Source organism: Rattus norvegicus, chromosome 3 (assembly GCF_036323735.1).
Source record: "Rattus norvegicus strain BN/NHsdMcwi chromosome 3, GRCr8, whole genome shotgun sequence".
In the NCBI taxonomy this organism is placed as follows: domain Eukaryota; kingdom Metazoa; phylum Chordata; class Mammalia; order Rodentia; family Muridae; genus Rattus; species Rattus norvegicus.
In genome coordinates this window covers 143270480-143287976 of record NC_086021.1, presented here as the reverse complement: position 1 = coordinate 143287976, position 17497 = coordinate 143270480, and the positions used below count along the sequence as shown (strand labels likewise).

Sequence of the window (17497 nt, the reverse complement as noted above, 5' to 3'; positions counted from 1 at the left end):
ACTGGTAAAGATACTCTGTCTCCAGAATCAGTTTTCTTCCCCTCATCCAGCAGCACAGCTTTGGTTCAGTTCTAAATTTTCAGTTCTCATTAATCAGAAGAACAATAGGTAGCCATGCACCAGGAGAGACTCCCTATGGACACTCAAATCCCTAGACTCACAAGTTCTTTATGTAAAAATGGAATATTTGCAGAAAGCTAACAATGTCCTCCCATGTGTGTTAAATCATCTCTAGATTATTTGCAATACCTAATAATGCATAGACACTATGCTATAGCCCATTGTTTAAGGAATAATGATTTTACAAGAATCAATGTGTTCATTACATATTTTTTTTCTGAACAGTTTAAATTCTCAGCTAACTGAACCTGCAGGTATAGAACTCATGAGATTTCATTCTATTGGTGCTGAAACCATGCCCAGCCCAAACCTCTGGGTCAGAATATCCCAGGAGCGTGACAGGATGCCAGAGGTAATCTCTAAGCATTCAAGCACTTGCTACAGATGTCTCTGAAATGACCCAGACTCCCAGACACATATTTGTAAATGTTGGAAACAGAACCAGAAAAATAAAATCAAAATTTGTCCTGAAAGTGCACTGATGAGGGCTTACAGAACTCCTAGGGTTCCGTTACTTTCAATGAAGGAGGGGATAATGAAGCCTCTGGTGTAGATTTAGAGGAACAAGACCCCTAAGAACTGGTCCCATTACATGGGAACATCTGTGACTTCTTTGATAATAAATGCAGTGTAGTAATTTAATTGCAACACTCATGATTTGTGTGCCCACCACCACGTGTAAGGTTCTTGATACAGATACAGAAAGCATTAGGAAGACAATCAATTGAATGTATTTCCACCATTGTAATTTATAAAATGGCTGGAAGCTCTTTGAGAGCCTTCCTTTCTTTTTTTCCCCCTATTTGATCTTTTTTTTTTTTTGGTTCTTTTTTTTGGAGCTGGGGACCGAACCCAGGGCCTTGCGCTTCCTAGGTAAGCGCTCTACCACTGAGCTAAATCCCCAGCCCCCCCCCCCATTTGATCTTTAATTTGGTTTTTCTTTTTTCTTTTCTTTTATTGGATATTTTCTTTATTTACATTTAAAATGTTATCCCCTTTCTCGGAAATCCCCTATCCCATCCGCCCTCCCCCTGCGTCTATGAGGGTGCTCCCCTACCCACCCACCCACTCACCCACCCCTTTCCATAGTCCCACCCTGACATTCCCCTACACTGAGGCATAGAGGACTAATCCTTCCCCTTTCAGTTTGGCTAAGCATGTTTGAAACAAACAAACAAAAAGTCACAGAAACCATAGCATATTACTTCTAAGGCAAAATCAGTTTGTTTATTTTGTTTATTTGAGCTTTCATTGAACTGTCACTTTGAGGAAGGTGGAAAGTAGGCACCATATAAGAAAATCTGCTATCTCTGCTCAATCTGCTGGAGATTCACATAAGGGGCTCCAGAAAACAGCTGGAGGTAAGCCTATCCAATAGCCTCGACCACCCACCGCCAGCCATTGGTGTGAAGTAGCCCTCATACTAGACCCAACCAAGCCTTCAGATGATTACAGTCCCGCTAACATCTGATTGCAATCACTTCAGAGAATCTCAGAGATACCTTCCAGGCTCTAGAATTAGAAGACTCCGGAGCCGCAGCCACATACCATCAGCAAAGCTGCTAGGTCTGGGGAAGAAGTTGTTCCATAGCAGAAACACCAGCAACAATAGGCAGAACTATGTTCATGATAACCTATGAATATTATTATAACCACATTTCTAACCACATCAAGGTGGTGGGATCAGTAGTAAAACAATAGTTTTATAGTGTTAAATGCAGTCATGTTAATTGTGACTTATTAGTGCCAACATAAGGAGTCAAAGAGAGGAAAAACACAAACATCGAGCTGAGGTCCAATCATGTGGTACTGCTCAATTCTCATGAAGATTTTGGATCCAACTCTCAAATGCTGCTCTTCTCTTTTGAGCATCTAATGGCCTTAGCTGCTTAATACCATCAGCTGAGGTCTATTTACTCCTTTTTTTCTTAAGAGTCTCTGCTGTCTACAGGGTGTATTCTTTATAGAAACAAAGTCATTGCCCAGCACCCTCCTTGGTCTTTATCCATAGCAAAAATAAACAGCTGCTCCCTCCAGAGGGTGACATCAGTCCTGGTGGGGTGGGGGTGGGGTGTCCAGAGGAGATCAAGAACTTGCTGGGAGGCCTTAGTCCTGGTTCCCAGAGTCAACTGTCATCATCTTCTTCCTCAGACTCTCCCTCAGACTCAGACGCGCTCTCAGGTAGGTCATGGTCCATCTGCTGGAATCTCCCTGACTGGGCATCCCACATGAATTTGATGGTCACTCTGGATTCGGCCATCTCGTACCCAAACAACTTCAGGACACGGGCCTGCTCTGGGGTCAGCACGTCACCCTCCTTGCATACTTCATAGTCAGAAAGCAGGGTCACCACACCGTTCTTGAGGGCAGTGGGCAGACCCAGTTGCCTCAGCTGAGGCTCCATGGAATGAGGGAACTGTTTCAGCGGCCCTGGATCCGGGCTCACAGTTCAAGTTGCTTTGTTCCCTCCTCGAGCAAAATCCATTTCTGTATACTTTGTGAACCACTCATTCACCTCCTCCTTCCTGCGGTTGGTAAAAAGGAGCCCAACTTCACCTCTCAACTTCTTGTGGACCTGATGTAGGTTGTCTTTGTATTCATCAGATGGGCTTCGACCCAAGGCCACCATTATCACCTTGTTTTGCCAAAGAACTTCCGACTGTGCTTCCAGGCATTCCGGATGTCCTTCAGCTTGCTGTTTCTCATGTTGGCCATAGAGAAGATGAAGAGGTACTTGTAGGTGTCCACACATTTCCAAAGCTCTTTTTATCAGGTTCTGCTTCAGTTCCAAACCTTTCTTGGCAGTTTTTGTTAAGGAAACTTTCTTGTCTCGCTTGCATTTGAGCACCGCGCTAAAGGAATGTGCAGCGGAAGTTATTTTACTCCTTTAATGAGCCATGAAAACCAAAGTGAGTTTCCTAGCTTCTATCCTCATATAGTCTGTTCAACAAAGAATATTTCACTTCCGGTCACCAGAATGTGTGGTTATTTCTTTTGAGCAGCAACGACTTACCTCTCTACTGTGCACATAGTGGATGTCATACAACTCAGTTCAATTATGATGCTTTCAACTTACTGCAAAGTCTGACTGCAAAGTCTGCCTGGTTTCGTGGACTGAAAACTCAGTCCCACAAGGCTGCCACTAGATCCAGACACCAATTACAACTGGAACAGAAATGATACCCTTTACAGTATAGATCAATGTTATAAACCTAACCTTCTATGCCTTCCTTTTGCACTTAGTTAATTTGCTAGAGAACCCAGGGAAACAGCTTACATTTATCCATTTATTGATAAAGGATATAACAGTGTATGAAGTGTGTGGAAGGAGTTCAGAGTTCCCATGCCCTCTCCATCTACTATCCCTCTAGCAATTTAACTTGTTCAGCTATCCATAAATTTCCCAAACACTTGGGTTTTTAGGTAGGCATCATCACATAGACATGTTTGACTAAGCAATTGGGCATTATTGATGACCTACACTGTCAGTCCTTCTCCAACCATTGGACGTCAGGGGCTCATAAACCTCTAACCATGTCCTGGTATTTGTGTGACAAGTCCTAATCCTGAAGCTATATAGGACCCCAAACTCCTATTTATGTCATGATCATATAAAAGAAGGCTCATGATTCCAGGTGCTAAGAACTGTATGTCAGAGGGTTGGGGATTTGGCTCAGTGGTAGAGCACTTGCCTAGCAAGTGCAAGGCCCTGGGTTCGGTCCCCAGCTCCAAAAAGAGAGAGAGAGAGAGAGAGAGAGAGAGAGAGAGAGAGAGAGAGAGAGAGAGAGAGAACTGTATGTCAGGAAACAAGGTTGAAGACCAAATAATATTCTACCCTCTTGCAACTTCCAGACATTATTCATGGAGAGTGAACCACTCCTGAACCTTACCAATCACTTTACGATGTATATTCTGCTGTGAAAAAAGACAGAAAGAGCTGAATTGGTAGGAGGTCTGTCCTGTCATGCACATACCTATTAAAAACTCATTTACATAAAAGTGTTTTAACCTGACTAATTAGCAACCCATAAGTAAATCCTAGATAGATAGTTTCCAAAACATTTTGGAGATGCAACTCATTATTTGGGATCCTAACTCTGAAGGATCTACCAATGAGGACCTTACAATTTCATTTGTTGTATTATAAACAATTCTTTTTATCAAAATAAGTTACATATAGCATTTAATATATATATGCTTGTATTAGTCAGGGTTCTCTAGAGTCACATATATGGAAATGTCTCTATATATTAAAGGAAATTATTATAACTACCTATAGTATGCAGTCCAAATAACCCAACAATGGGCAGTCCAAGAATCTAGCAGTTGCTCAGTCCCACAATCTTAGTTGTTTCAGCGGGTCTGTGTAAGCTGGAATCTTGAAGAAGTATGTCCCAACAGATGTGCTGGCAAGTAAGTGCAAACAGGCAAAGAGGAGTGAATCTTGCTTCTTATGTAGGCTTCCAGAAGAAGGTGTGGCCCACGTGTACCACCACACCTGGACTTGGAACTTTCTCTGTCCTAGGTTGGTCTTGAATTCAAGAGATCTGTTTGCCTCTGTCTCCTGGGATTAAAGGCATGTACTACCTTGCCTGGACTTAAGCTTTTTATGGCCACTATGCCTCAAGATTTGGATCAAAGAGGTGTGTCATCCCATGTCAAGATCCAGGTCAGAGGCCTGTGTCTCCCAGACTCAAGATCTGGATCACAAGTGTGCTCTCCATTTCTAGATTGTAATTCATTCCAGATGTAGTCAAGTTGACAACCATAAATAGCCATAACAATGATATATATTTAACATAAATATTATCTATAACATTTTAATAAATACACTGTGCTTGGTGAATTTCTTTGCAATCAGTTTGAGAAGCACAACCAAATTTGAAACATTACAGTTCTCCAGTACTCCTAGACCTTTCAGATTCAAAGGTAACCATCATTCTGATTTCCAACATGATAGAGCAATTTAACTTTTTAAGAGACAGGGTCTTAAGGGTTGGGGATTTAGCTCAGTGGTAGAGCGCTTGCCTAGGAAGCGCAAGGCCCTGGGTTTGGTCCCCAGCTCCGAAAAAAAGAACCAAAAAAAAAAAAAAAAAAGAGAGAGACAGGGTCTTGCTGTATATGCCAGGCTGGTGTTTTTCCTCATGGTAACTAACTTGGGTAGGAAGAAACACAAAAGGAAAGAAAATAGAGCTTCTAGAGTGTTCTAGAAGTCTAGAATGCCAGAATTGCACTAGTCTATCGGCAAGAGGTAAATCTCTGTGATGACTTGCTGGTTAATCAGAGTAAGAGGGCTGGAGAGACGGAATGGTTAAGAGCACTGGCTGTTCTTCCAGAAGTCCTGAGTTCAAATCCCGGCAACCACATGGTGGCTCACAACCATCTGTAATAGGATCTGATTTCCTCTTCTGGTGTGTCTGAAGAGAGTGATGGTGTACTCACATACATAAAATAAATAAATAAATATTTATTTAAAAAAAAGAAGTCAGAATTAACCAGAGATTGTGTTTGCTGGCTCCTGGTCAAATTTATGAGCTGAATGCTTTCCTGGTTATAAACTGCCCTTCTGTAGAGACCACTGACAGTTTTAATGCTAGGCCCAATGGTGGTTGGCCAAAAGACTTTAGTAACTCCCAGAAGGTCATTACTATAGTAGAGGTAAGACTATTTTTTGAGTATTAGGAAAAAATCTTGTGAGAAAGTAGTTGCCAATCGGATTCTCCGTGATTCCGCGGGCCCATAGTTCAACCCAAAGCACTCTAAAAGCTCAAGATTTTCAACAAAATGAATTTTGACCCATGCTTCAACTCCTCATTAAGCCAGATGATAATGAGAAATTAGTTCTAAGTTATTAAAACTAATCGAGATATGGACAAAGGGTGATCCATTAGTATAACAGAATGTTATATTACAATGATAATGTACAAACCTCAATTATATCTGGTGACATGTACTAATTTTCCAGAAATAGTAAATAGAGAAAAGAACATGTGATGTCTGAGTCTTTTTCTATAGCTCTAGAACAGATGACATTATAGGGCATGGTGCCGGGTGCCTATTCTCCTACTAGCACAAAAGGAGACTAGAAGGAGCCTGACAGGACTTCAAGACTAGCCTAGGCAACATAGAATTAATGACCCTGTCTCTTAAAATCACAACAAAGCAAAACAAAATAGACTAAAATAATCCAGAATGTTAGAAGCTAGGATGGTTGCCTTTGACAGTTGAGTCCAGTTTGGAGAACTGGTTTACTTGGGCTCTGCTTCCCTCAGTGCAAATCTTACAAAGAACATTATTTAGCTGTTCACTTAGTCCTAGTTTATGTATATTGTGTATGTCACATACATGCTACACATATGTGCATATTTATGTGTGTGTGTGTGTGTCTTTGGTTTAAAAGAATCCAATAACAAACTTTTTAAAAGACTTCTTAAAACACCCATTAAAATCTATAGATTTTTAAGATATGAATCACATATCTTTGAAAAAAATCTATCTTGGATATTGATATATATTAACATTTACAATCAGTTTTTAATGGATATATGTTTGTTGGACACAGTCCCAAGGAAGCAAACATTTTCATTCAGATACCTGGACTTTAGAAAGATCAAAGCTTTCCTTTGTGCTTCTATTTGGGCCACACAGCCCACTTTTAATCTTCCTAAAAACAATTTCTCTCAACTCACGTTTCAAAAAGTTCAGAAGTGCTTTTGTGTCTAGAACTTACATCATAAAAACCAGGCTGGCAGTACAGACATCAGGGGAAGTGCAATTCCACTCTCCAATTGGATTTGCTCACTGAAATATGTGTGTACTTCTTTAAGGATCTTAAGACACATGCCTGCCTTTACAAAGGCCATTGTTTAGAAAGGGAAGCCAAGGAGGCCCATAAAGAAACAGGTATATGCATGAGAAGGCAGCAGAAAATGTTTACCATTGTCTTTGAATATGGGACAATAGAGGAAAAGGCTATACTGAATCTAAGAAGCTGCCAGACTCTTTTCAGGGTTTGCTTCCCTACTTCAGTACACAAAATTTTGTTTATGGAGTTTTCTAGAGCTGATAGGATTAATATTGCCAGTATCCAAGATGAATCTGAAGATGGAAAGTTACTTCTTCCTGGAGGATGTGGTGCTGAGACTGTGGCCCTCTTTCCTCAGCCAAATGAGACAAATTCCCCAGTACTAACTCCTAAAATGAAAGTGGGTCTCACTTTCTACTGCTTGGCACCTCATAAATAGATCTTCTGAGGAAGAAAATCATTAGTGAGCGATGGCATGGGAAGGAACCAGCATCCACCTCCACTGTCAGGTTCTTCAGTTCTGTATGAGTCAAGTTGACAATGGTGGCCAGACTTCATCTTTTCCATTTTCCAGTCAGCGTGAAGGCAGAGGGACAATAACAGCAGTAGTCTTTGGAGCATCTTCGAGGGAGGAAGGGATGAAACAGTGGAAGGGTTTAGATGAGGTCATATTAAAGAAGAGAATTTCATGCCATATCACTGAGCCCTTGCAAGCATAGTTGCAGACATCGCACCAGGAAGTAAAGACACAGGCACCAACAGGAATATCACAGCAAACCAGGTAAGATGGCCTCCCTGCTTCCCCAACCCTTGCTCCCATTTCCTAAATGTCTTCTTTGGGTGATCACTGGCTGTTATCTAGTCATTGTAAATGACCTTTGTATTTCTGTATCATGTCTAGTGCTGTGAATTGAGATGTTGTCTGCTTTGCACAGATGCAGATTTTTCTAGGATTTAATTCCTAGGGTGAACTTGCTAGAGAGTAAGACTAGAATCACATTTGGAGAGGCTTCCGTTTCACTCTTCACTCCTAGTAGCTTCAGGACCATGCTCTTATACAATGGTGCTAAGACTTCATCTTGTGCTTCTGAAAACATCATTCCTTGTTTTTTAAGTTCTCTGTGAACTTCTAAAGGTGCTGCTTGACTCTTTGCTTCATTTTTAAACTTCCTGGAACCATTTTGTAAATATGGGCTCAAATTTTTACTATGTACACATATGTTTTCCTCAACATGGTTTGTAAGAGTAATAACTTAACTCCCCTTAAGCCTTAAGAAGGGGAATCTGTTGAAAAAAACAAACTAATGACTATAGTTTAAAGCAGAAGGTAGATATACTTCAGAGCAGTGGTTTGTTAAGCGAGTATTGTTCCTACTCTTTACTATGACATGGATATCAAAGCTCCATGTGTTCCTACCTTACCCCCACTCCAGTATGGCAGTGTTGGAGTGGTAAAACCTTGAAAAGAGGAAGCCCAATGCAAGATAACAAGGTGCTGTGGCACCTCCCATGGCCATGATTCATGCTTTAAGTTAGTTTTGGCAGGAATGAGCTGTTGTGGTGAAGTTAGTCTATTTTGTTGGACCTTGAAAGGTAGCTTGGTTCCCAGTTGAGCTAAGGCTAGAAACTCCCAGTGACCCTGAAGGGATGGTAGGAGTTGCCCGTTCCTGGGTACCAGGCCCCTGTCACTAGCCGTAGCTCCCCATAGATTTATGGCCTTTAGTCACATAAGGGCAATGCTCCAAGCCCATCTACAGATAGAGGATGTGATCTGTGGTCACACAGGCTCAAGACAGATCTCCATTTTAATGAGATACCTAAAGGCCAGGAGGGCTTGATCAATAAGCTTGCCTTCCCAGACATTTTTCCCTGTGAAAGGTATTTAACCTCAAGCCCACCCTGAGAAGTGGGATACTCACCCACTTTCTGGCATGATAATAAATGCCTTAAAACCATGGACTGACTCTTTTCATCAGGATCCATCATGGGAAGCCATGGAGAAGGCCTTTACCTATAGAACCACCGTTTATTCTCCCGTAGAAAGCTTCTCTGCACTCCGTGCCACAACTTCCACCAAGGTCAAGCTCGCAGCCTTCAAGACAAGGACTCCCCTTCATCCCCACCGCAGGACCAGTCAGAGCCCCCTCTTCTTGTCCACCTCCCCCAGCCCCGGGCTAGATGCAGTCCATGGGCCCTATTCCATTCTCAACTGTTCTGCAGCTTCCAGCGGTGCCTGGGTGTTCAAGAACCTGAGAACCAGATGGCCCCAGTCTTGTCGCAGGCCTGGGGACCCCTGAGCCAGCTCTGGCTGTCCCTTGCCTCAGACTGTTCTTCCCTACCCCACCCCTAGAGCAATGTCCTGGGACTTCCCTATAGCCCACACCTGCCCAGCAACAGTGTGGGGTAAGCTTGGTCAACTTCCCGTGCCCAGCTCCCCTGCAGCTGAGCCCTGTGATAGAGAAGAGCAGGTACCACATAACCCTACACCATCCTTTCTACAGATGGTTGCTTTTCTCGTTTCTATACTAGCTTTGGTTGCAACCAGAAGGCTCTCAAGAGGATGCAAGTACCATGAGTCAAACAAACCTCTTTAAGCAAAACCTTGTCTCAGGAATTCTGCCATGGTGATGCCCAACAGGCTAAGACAAACTTGCCTACAACCTTCTGTTGATGTCTCTGTAATTAGAAAAGGCAATAATTAATGCACTTGATTTTAGCTCTAACTGGAAAATGGCACCTGAAGCAAATCAAGGGACCTTGGTAAAATTGCATTTATGTGGTTTTTATTTCTCCTGACAATTTATTTGACATTTTTAAGACAATGCATGCTTTTCAGTTTTTGTACAGACACTATGCATTTACAGCCTGGCACCTTCTATGGAATGTGCCCTGGGCATAGGAAGGGGTAATCCAGATAAGACTTTGTCCTCAGAGTTCAGTTTGGCAGAGCTGGTTTTTACAGTGAAATTGGTTGTTTCTGTTAGTGTTCTCTCATTAATCACAACAACCTTGTTTTGCCTCAAGAGTCCTGTAACATGTTATCAGAAAGTGTAGCAGCTTAACATAACCACTTAATTCTGCTCACAGTTTTATGGGCCAGAATGTTGGGTAGGCTGTTCTGCATTCTCTCATATGGTTGAAGTCAGCCTTGGACTGGGCTGTATTTCTTTGAGTTTGCACCTGCCAGATGGTTCCTGTAGTAGAAAGATGTCACCCAGGGCTTGTGCAGGTTGAGGAGAACCCTTCCCCATTGCCTTTCCAACACCATCCTTCTGATAGAAGTGGCTCTCCAAGAACAAGCATCCCATAAGAAACAGGAGGCATAGCTCAGCCTTTCCTGGCCTGCCCTTCAAGTTCCTAGCATTACTTTTGTTGTATGCTATGGACTACATGTAGGTCAACAAGGTTGGTCTAGATTCAAGTTGGAGGAGGCACATAGAGCTCCTCTATCAATGGAAGTTGTTCCTTAAGGTCTGAGAACACAGCATCTAGAATAACAAGATATATGGGAGTATTTGAGGACCTATTAGAGATAAACCAGAAGCTGGGCTGGAACATGACTATGGGATTTGGATCTCTACTAACAAAGCCTCCTGCAGTGTGTCTCTCTGAATACTTTTTGGTAAAGCTAATAAAAGCAATGCTTTATGTAATCCATTCATTATCAGGTTTCTTCCTAGGAACTGTGGGACAAAGGCCTGTGCTGTCATAGCTAGTATTTGTTTTAGTTGATACTCACAGTATATTGGAAAGAGGGATATTTTGTTCTTCTAAACAGGATTTTCTTTGTTTAGATTTGCCAATGAAAAACAAACAAAAAAGAGCACATTAATAGTTCCAATAGCAGAAAATGTAAGGTTATTAAGGTACCAGGAGTCACGAGTGTGTCACTCTCCAGGACTCAGTCCTGGAGCACAGTTGCCAGGTTCCTAACACATTTCTACCTGTAGCCTCCCAGTTGATTCTTTGTCATTGGTTCTTCCACAACAGAAGGAATTTTATTAGAAAGACACTCTGGCACAGTTTTGAATATACAGGTTTCCTTGGCCATGACTCTAGGTCCCCTCTGACCTAGCTGGAGGCAGAGATTGTCCTCTCACCGTTGTCACAGCCCTGCTGGGCAGGCTGCTTCCTACAGATGCTGCTTATGAGCTCAGCCCAAAGGAGCCAGATCTATTTCCCATCATCAGACAGAGAAAGGCCACTCCAGAGCCCTTCCTCCACTGACAGTTGTGATAAATGCCTATCTATCGCATGATATTGTTTCTGAGATCTCCCCACGGTACAGAGAACAACTAACTACCTGCCTCATATGTAAGATTCTAGTCCGAATGTCAGCATTGGCCCTGCGGATTGGCTAATCTCCCAAAGTCATTTTCTTCACGTTTTCAGTGAGTGGATTTCCATCTTTCTTAATGAAGACCCTCGCAAGAAGTACAGTTTGCAGAATATCCCAGATCTCAGATCCCAGATCTGCAACTAAAATTTTTATGGAATAATGTTTAACCTTTCTCTGTGAAAGCGCTGGGAGATTTAAAATATCTTTTTGTGTTTTGGGTTGGTTTATTTATTTTTTTATGGCAACTGTGAGCTAACAAGTCAATATAGTAACATCACCACATAGTTGGGCCACAGACTACTGAAACAATCGCCCCCACCCCCAGTTAGGCCTAGACACTAAAAAGTGTCATCTTGCTCGCTAGCAACTTCTTCATGGTTTGGAAGATCACCAAGTGCCTTGGTATGTGGAAGGACTTCGGGATGAGTCAGAGGTTGATCTAGACTCTGTGTATCTGTCACCAACTTGGTCTTCCATACCTTTCTGGTGAGACTCCTGAGGAATTCGATTCCCTTCTCTTCTGATGGAGGCTAAACAGAATCATTCTGAATGACCTGATTATTGCCAACAGCTTAGAATGAAACATCAAAAATATGGGGCATGTATAGGTAATTTATTTTCTAGGATTCTTTTTGGCTTCAAAAAGGACAATTTTGTATGACTCACCTGAGGGAAAGACTCTACACACCAGAAGAATGAGGGGAGGTCAAATTTTGGTTAAAAAAAAAAGACAATAGTCAATTCTTTATTGTATACTTACCTTGTGCCAGGCACACTTCTAAGTACTTTATATTACTAATTTACGGGATTTCAAAAATAATTCCCATTCTACAGATGAGTAAACCAAGGTACCAACAGATAGGTAGTTGGCCTGAAACATTGTTAGGGGATGATAGGTTCCAGCCTAGGTTTTATGGCCTCAGATTTCAGTTTGTTTCTAGTAGTTTGATATCCTGTATGCCTTTAACAATGATTTCTGAAGTGTGATTTTTTTCAGCCAGCCTTCCTGTGATGGAACACCAACATAGACAAGTGAGTTGAAGAAAGGTTTATTCAGTCTAGAGAGCTGTCAGCTACAAACTGCTTCTCAACTCTGTCCTTGAGAGAACTGCATGGAGATATCACAGCCTTGTTTTGGCTGTGAAATTTGCATAAAGATCCAGGCTCAAGGTTCATTAAAAACATGTTTTAGGGTGTTAAGCAACTTGTAGATCTCCAGGTAAAGATCATTTTCAACATGCATTTGCATATAGATCTGAATCTCAGGAAAGAAGGCAGGCCAGTCTAGTGTTGTGAGTAACCTGTGTCAGAAACATGAATACATCTATGTCTTTCTACAATGTCAAAGTTTAATGAAAAACAATAAATTGCAGGGTACATTAGTTTATTCAGCAAGAATTTGCCAAATGGTCCCGATTCTCTTTGAGGTTGGCTAAAGCAAATATAGGTCCTTTCGCTTTCATTTTAACTGCATTTGTTGGCTCTCAGATCATACATTACAGGTAACACAGTACATATGCCTACATATATGTGTATATGTAGTTTATAGAGGGTTAAAGAGACTGCAATAGAATTCAAAGAGTGCCCATAGATCTGAGACTTGGAAGCTGGAAACTGGAAAGCATGCTTAAAGAATCTCATTGAAGTCTCATAGCTAGCCCCAACAGAGGTCCTCTGGAAACACTGCTGCAGAGTCAAACCATAGAGTCACAGATTTGAGCCTCACTTTGGGATCAGTCCTGAGCTGCATCACCAAGAGGCCTTGGGAATGAGGAACAGGATGGGCTCTAGATGGGAAGACTGGTGGACAAAAGCATGGACAGACAGAGGCAATTTGCATAGTGAGGAGTCTGTCAACCTGAAGCCCCTTGTGATAATGATAGAGGTTTAATGCCTACTGGTTCCTTAACACATGTACCAAAGAGCCAGATGACAGGTTGGCAAGGTCACTGTTGTCTTAGTGTTACAACTTTTCTTTCTTAAAGATTTATTTATTTATTTTATGCATTTGAGTACACCGTCGCTGTCTTCAGACACATCAGAAGAGGGCATCAGATCCCATTGCAGATGGTTGTGAGCCACCATGCAGTTGCTGGGAATTGAACTCAGGACCTCTGGAAGAATAGTCAGTGTTCTTAACTACTGAGTTATCTCTTGCCCCTGTTATAACTTTAACAGAGAAAACTGGCAAGTTTGTGGGAAGAAACTGACACAAGGGTGCCTCTTTTAGGAGAGCCTTTTGACATGGAAAGCAGTATGTGGGAAAGTGGACCATGTTTGGGGCCCAATTTGGTTGGGTATGTTCAGAGTCCCCGGCACCAGGAACCCACTTGAGATGGTAGAAGGTCCCCTGCTCCCTACCAGATTACTGGCCTGGAACACATGCCACACTTCGTAGGAAACTGACCTGTGGTCATGTAGCCTGGAAAGGAGTTCTCCGTGCCAATGAGGTCTAAAAACCCTGAAGATTTAGCCAATAAGCTTCTCTTCCTGAACATTCCTCTCTGCAAAAGGTATTTAATCTCTGGTCTACCTTGAGGAGATGGTATGCATATGTTTTCCACAACGAACAATCAATAAGCAGTTTGGAGCCAAGAACTGTCTCTTTCATCAAGCAGCATCATGGAGAGCATGGAGAACTTTGCCTATAGAGCTGCCTAAGCTTCCCAGAGAAGGTCCCCCGTGCTCCCAGACAACCTCACTAAGCTAAGGACTTTCACCCATGAGCTAAGCCAAAGTTCCCCTCCCCCAGTGGCAGGCTCATCCTCAGCCCATGGGCCTACTCTGTTCCCAACTCTGAGACCTATTTAGGAGTTTGGGAGCTCTCGAGCTGGGGGCTCCTCAACACAAGTCCATGGTCCCACGACCCTTTGTTCCCCACTCCATGTGGTTTCAAACAAGGATTGGACACCCAGGAGCTCAGGAACCCTAGTTTCAGCCTCCCATATCCTGGGCTGTGTTTTCCCACTTCCTGAGTGGTCTGTCTATACCTCCCTTGAGCCCAGCATCTGACAGTGGTGGTGCAGGGTAAATGCAGTCTAGTATTCCGTGTTTTGTGTGCCCAGCACCCCAAGGGCAGTACAAAATCAACCCAGAGCAGTGGGCAGCTTTGAAGTGAGAGAGCGTTAGCAAAAAATGGAATGTCATACTGCAATGATGAGGCTTTGAAGGAACAGAGGGTGTTCTCTTCAAATACCAAAGAGGTATTTAATAATGTTACAACTGCCATGTATAGATAGTATGGTAATGATGAGAGAGAGAGAGAAAGAGAGAGAGAGAGAGAGAGAGAGAGAGAGAGAGAGAGAGAGAGAGACAGACAGATAGACAGACAGAGGAGGGGGATAGAGGGAGGGAGGGAGGGAGAGGGCAGGGAGATGGAGAGAGAGAGAGATATTGAGAGAGAGCCTTGAAATCCTAGAAAGGAAGTTTCTGGCTTTCACATGTTTTCAAGGGGGTGGGATGTTTCATTGGTATGGAGGAAGGTACTAAATCAGACCATAGTTAAAAAAAAATGCCGTTGCCTTTGAGGATACAGGTGGAAGGCTGGGCTTATTTTTCCCCTTCTAGGTCTGAGTGCCATAATCCATTATAGCAAGGGCTTGTCAGTTCTTTGTTCTAAAGAACAGGCTACAGGGGTTGTGGCCTATTTTCCCCCAGGCTTCTCCTTTAAAAGAAGCCCATCTTAAAGCATCAGATCCATTGTGTAACAGGCAACATCAGGTATTTTCCTCCTCCTCATGAGGTCCAGATGTTGGTCTTGCCTCCTTTCTTACGTTTGGTAAGTTCTCAGACCTGGTTTTCCTGATTGGATTTTAATGTGCTCATATGATTGTTATCAACTTCGGTGCATTTAAAGGATGGCACTCTTTCTTCTTTTAAGAGTAAGTTACTATCACTTCTCGGCCTTTTGGGTAAGATCAAGTGAAGAATAAATTATCTTATGGGTGGTGCTAGACATCTGGTAGTGTTTATGTGCCACAATGGTTCACTGTCTTACTTCTGCATTTATACTCAAAGTGGAATAAAGTGTGCTTATTAAAGAGCCTTTTCTGAACCAGGTAGAGCCTAGAAAAATTACCATTTTTACACAATAAAGAGTTGCTTAGAGTAGGACACAGTGTGATCTTAATATTTAGGAGCAGAGACATTGTAAACTTTAACAGATATACAATAGTGGAGTTTGGGTGAAGGTCCAAGTTTAAAATCAATTGAGAATAAAAATCAACTAACAATAGAGTTTTACAAAGAGCAATGAAGTACTCAAGGGATCAATGGAAACACCAATACTTTAAAAAAATGGTGGGAAGGATAGTCAGAGTTGTGAAAGGAAGAACAGAGGCCAATGGAAAGTAGACAAAAGTATGGGTGTGTCCATCAGCAGGTCATACCTAGGATGAGTCTAGAGGTCCAAGGGCAGAAAGCATCATCTGTCAGATGTCCACCAGGCACTTAGAAGAAGCCAGAGCAGTGAAGACTGGAGAGGAAGTGGAAGAGAAGAAGGCAGAGAGAACTGAGAAGCTTGTCTGGGATCGGGTCAGAGCAAGGACAAGAAAGGCTTCTGGGATTGGAAGGATTGTGTTGGAAAACTTGTATTGAATTTAAAACAATGACATGTTGAGATGGCCAAGGGAAGAAGTGATGGACAGTAAGCTCAGGAACAAAGGGTCCCAAGGAACTGATGTGGGAACTCACCTCGGCCTTAAAAACAGGATGTATTGTTCTGTCAGCCTCAAAATAAGTGAAAGATGTCAGATGTGAGGGGGCCACCTACAACATACAATTAAAATTCATATGAAACCTCGAAGCATGGGAAATTCCTAGAATGAGGAAGTTGATTGGTAATTGTTAGGGGTTGCTGGGAGGAGAGAATGGAGTGACTGCTGATGGCTCAGGTTTGTGGTTTTGCTTGGCACAGTCAGGTGATGTTTAACTTTGTGAACATGGTACGCCAGAAATGGAAAAACGATGTGTGCTACAGGAAACAGGCTAATGGTTTCTAAAAGCTTGGAAGAAACAACTTTTCTTGAGAACAATGAAAAGCCTCATTTTCTAGGGTATGAATGTCGTATTTCCATGGGAAGAGGCCACCCCAGCTGTGTGATTTGCACAGACACCGCACAGTGTGAAAATGGAGCCTTTTTTTTTTTTTGCAATTATTAAGAATTTTAAGACAGCATATAAACTGTACATGGGGCTCTTCTAATCACGGGCTCTTGGGGTGAGGGAGCACTCTTCTGAGCTTCGGTCTTTTCTGAGTGTGAGCCCTGGTAGGACTTTACAGGTTCCCTAAGGCACATCTCATGGAGGAGCATCTTACTTCATATCGTAGAGCTCGGAGTTTTCATCCACAGAACTAGGAAGTATGCTGAGATGAGGGAACGAATAGAAATCTGGAATTATCCTTGCAGTGAAGTGGAGGTTCAACTGCCTCTGACATGCAAAGAGAATTACTAGGCAACCAAGAAAGCCAGTTATTGTTAGAAAGCACCGATTCATACTAATATGGTTATGATTTTTCAAATTTACAATCCAGCCATTGTTCCCCCTCATCTTCCCCTCCTACAGTTTCTCACCAGTTCCTCTTCCTCTTTGTCTCTGAGAGGATGCTCCTCCACCACCAGGACTTCCTGCTCCCTGGGGCCTCAAGACTCTCAAGGAGTAGGTGCATGTTCTCCCACTGAATCCAGACCAGGCAGTCCTCAGCTATATATGCTTTGGGGGCCTCAGACAGGCTCCTTTATGCTGCCTGGTTGGTGGTTCAGTGTCTGGGAAGCTCCCAGGGGTCTGAGTCAGTTCAGACTGTTGGACTTCCTATGGGGTCACCCTCCTCTTCTACTTCTTTTATCCTTCCCCTCTTTCAACCACAGAGGTCCTCAACTTCAGTCCAAGGGTTGGGTGTAAGTATCTGCATCTATCTCAGTCAGCTGCTGGCTGGGCTTCTCAGAGGACAGCTATGCTAGGCTCCTGTTTGTAAGCACATCATAGCATCAGTCATAGTGTCAGGCCTTGGTATCTCCCCATGAGGTGGACTCCCTGTTGGGCCGGTCACTGGACCACCTCTCCCAAAAATGTTATGATTTCCTTTGAACACTGGCTCTTCAAAAATGAAATAGATGGGTAGAGATGTCTTAGGCAATGTTCCATTGCTTTGAAGAGACACAATGACAATGGCAACTCTTATAAAGGAAAGAATTGAATTGGGAGCTTGTTTACAGTTTCATAGATTTAGTCCA

General features: G+C 42.7%; 1 pseudogene; it reads right to left on the bottom strand.

Annotated features, from left to right (window-relative positions):
• Positions 1–1222: 1222 nt before the first annotated feature.
• Positions 1223–10884, bottom strand: LOC134486159 (mRNA turnover protein 4 homolog; annotated as a pseudogene).
• Between the last annotated feature and the right edge of the window lie 6613 nt (positions 10885–17497).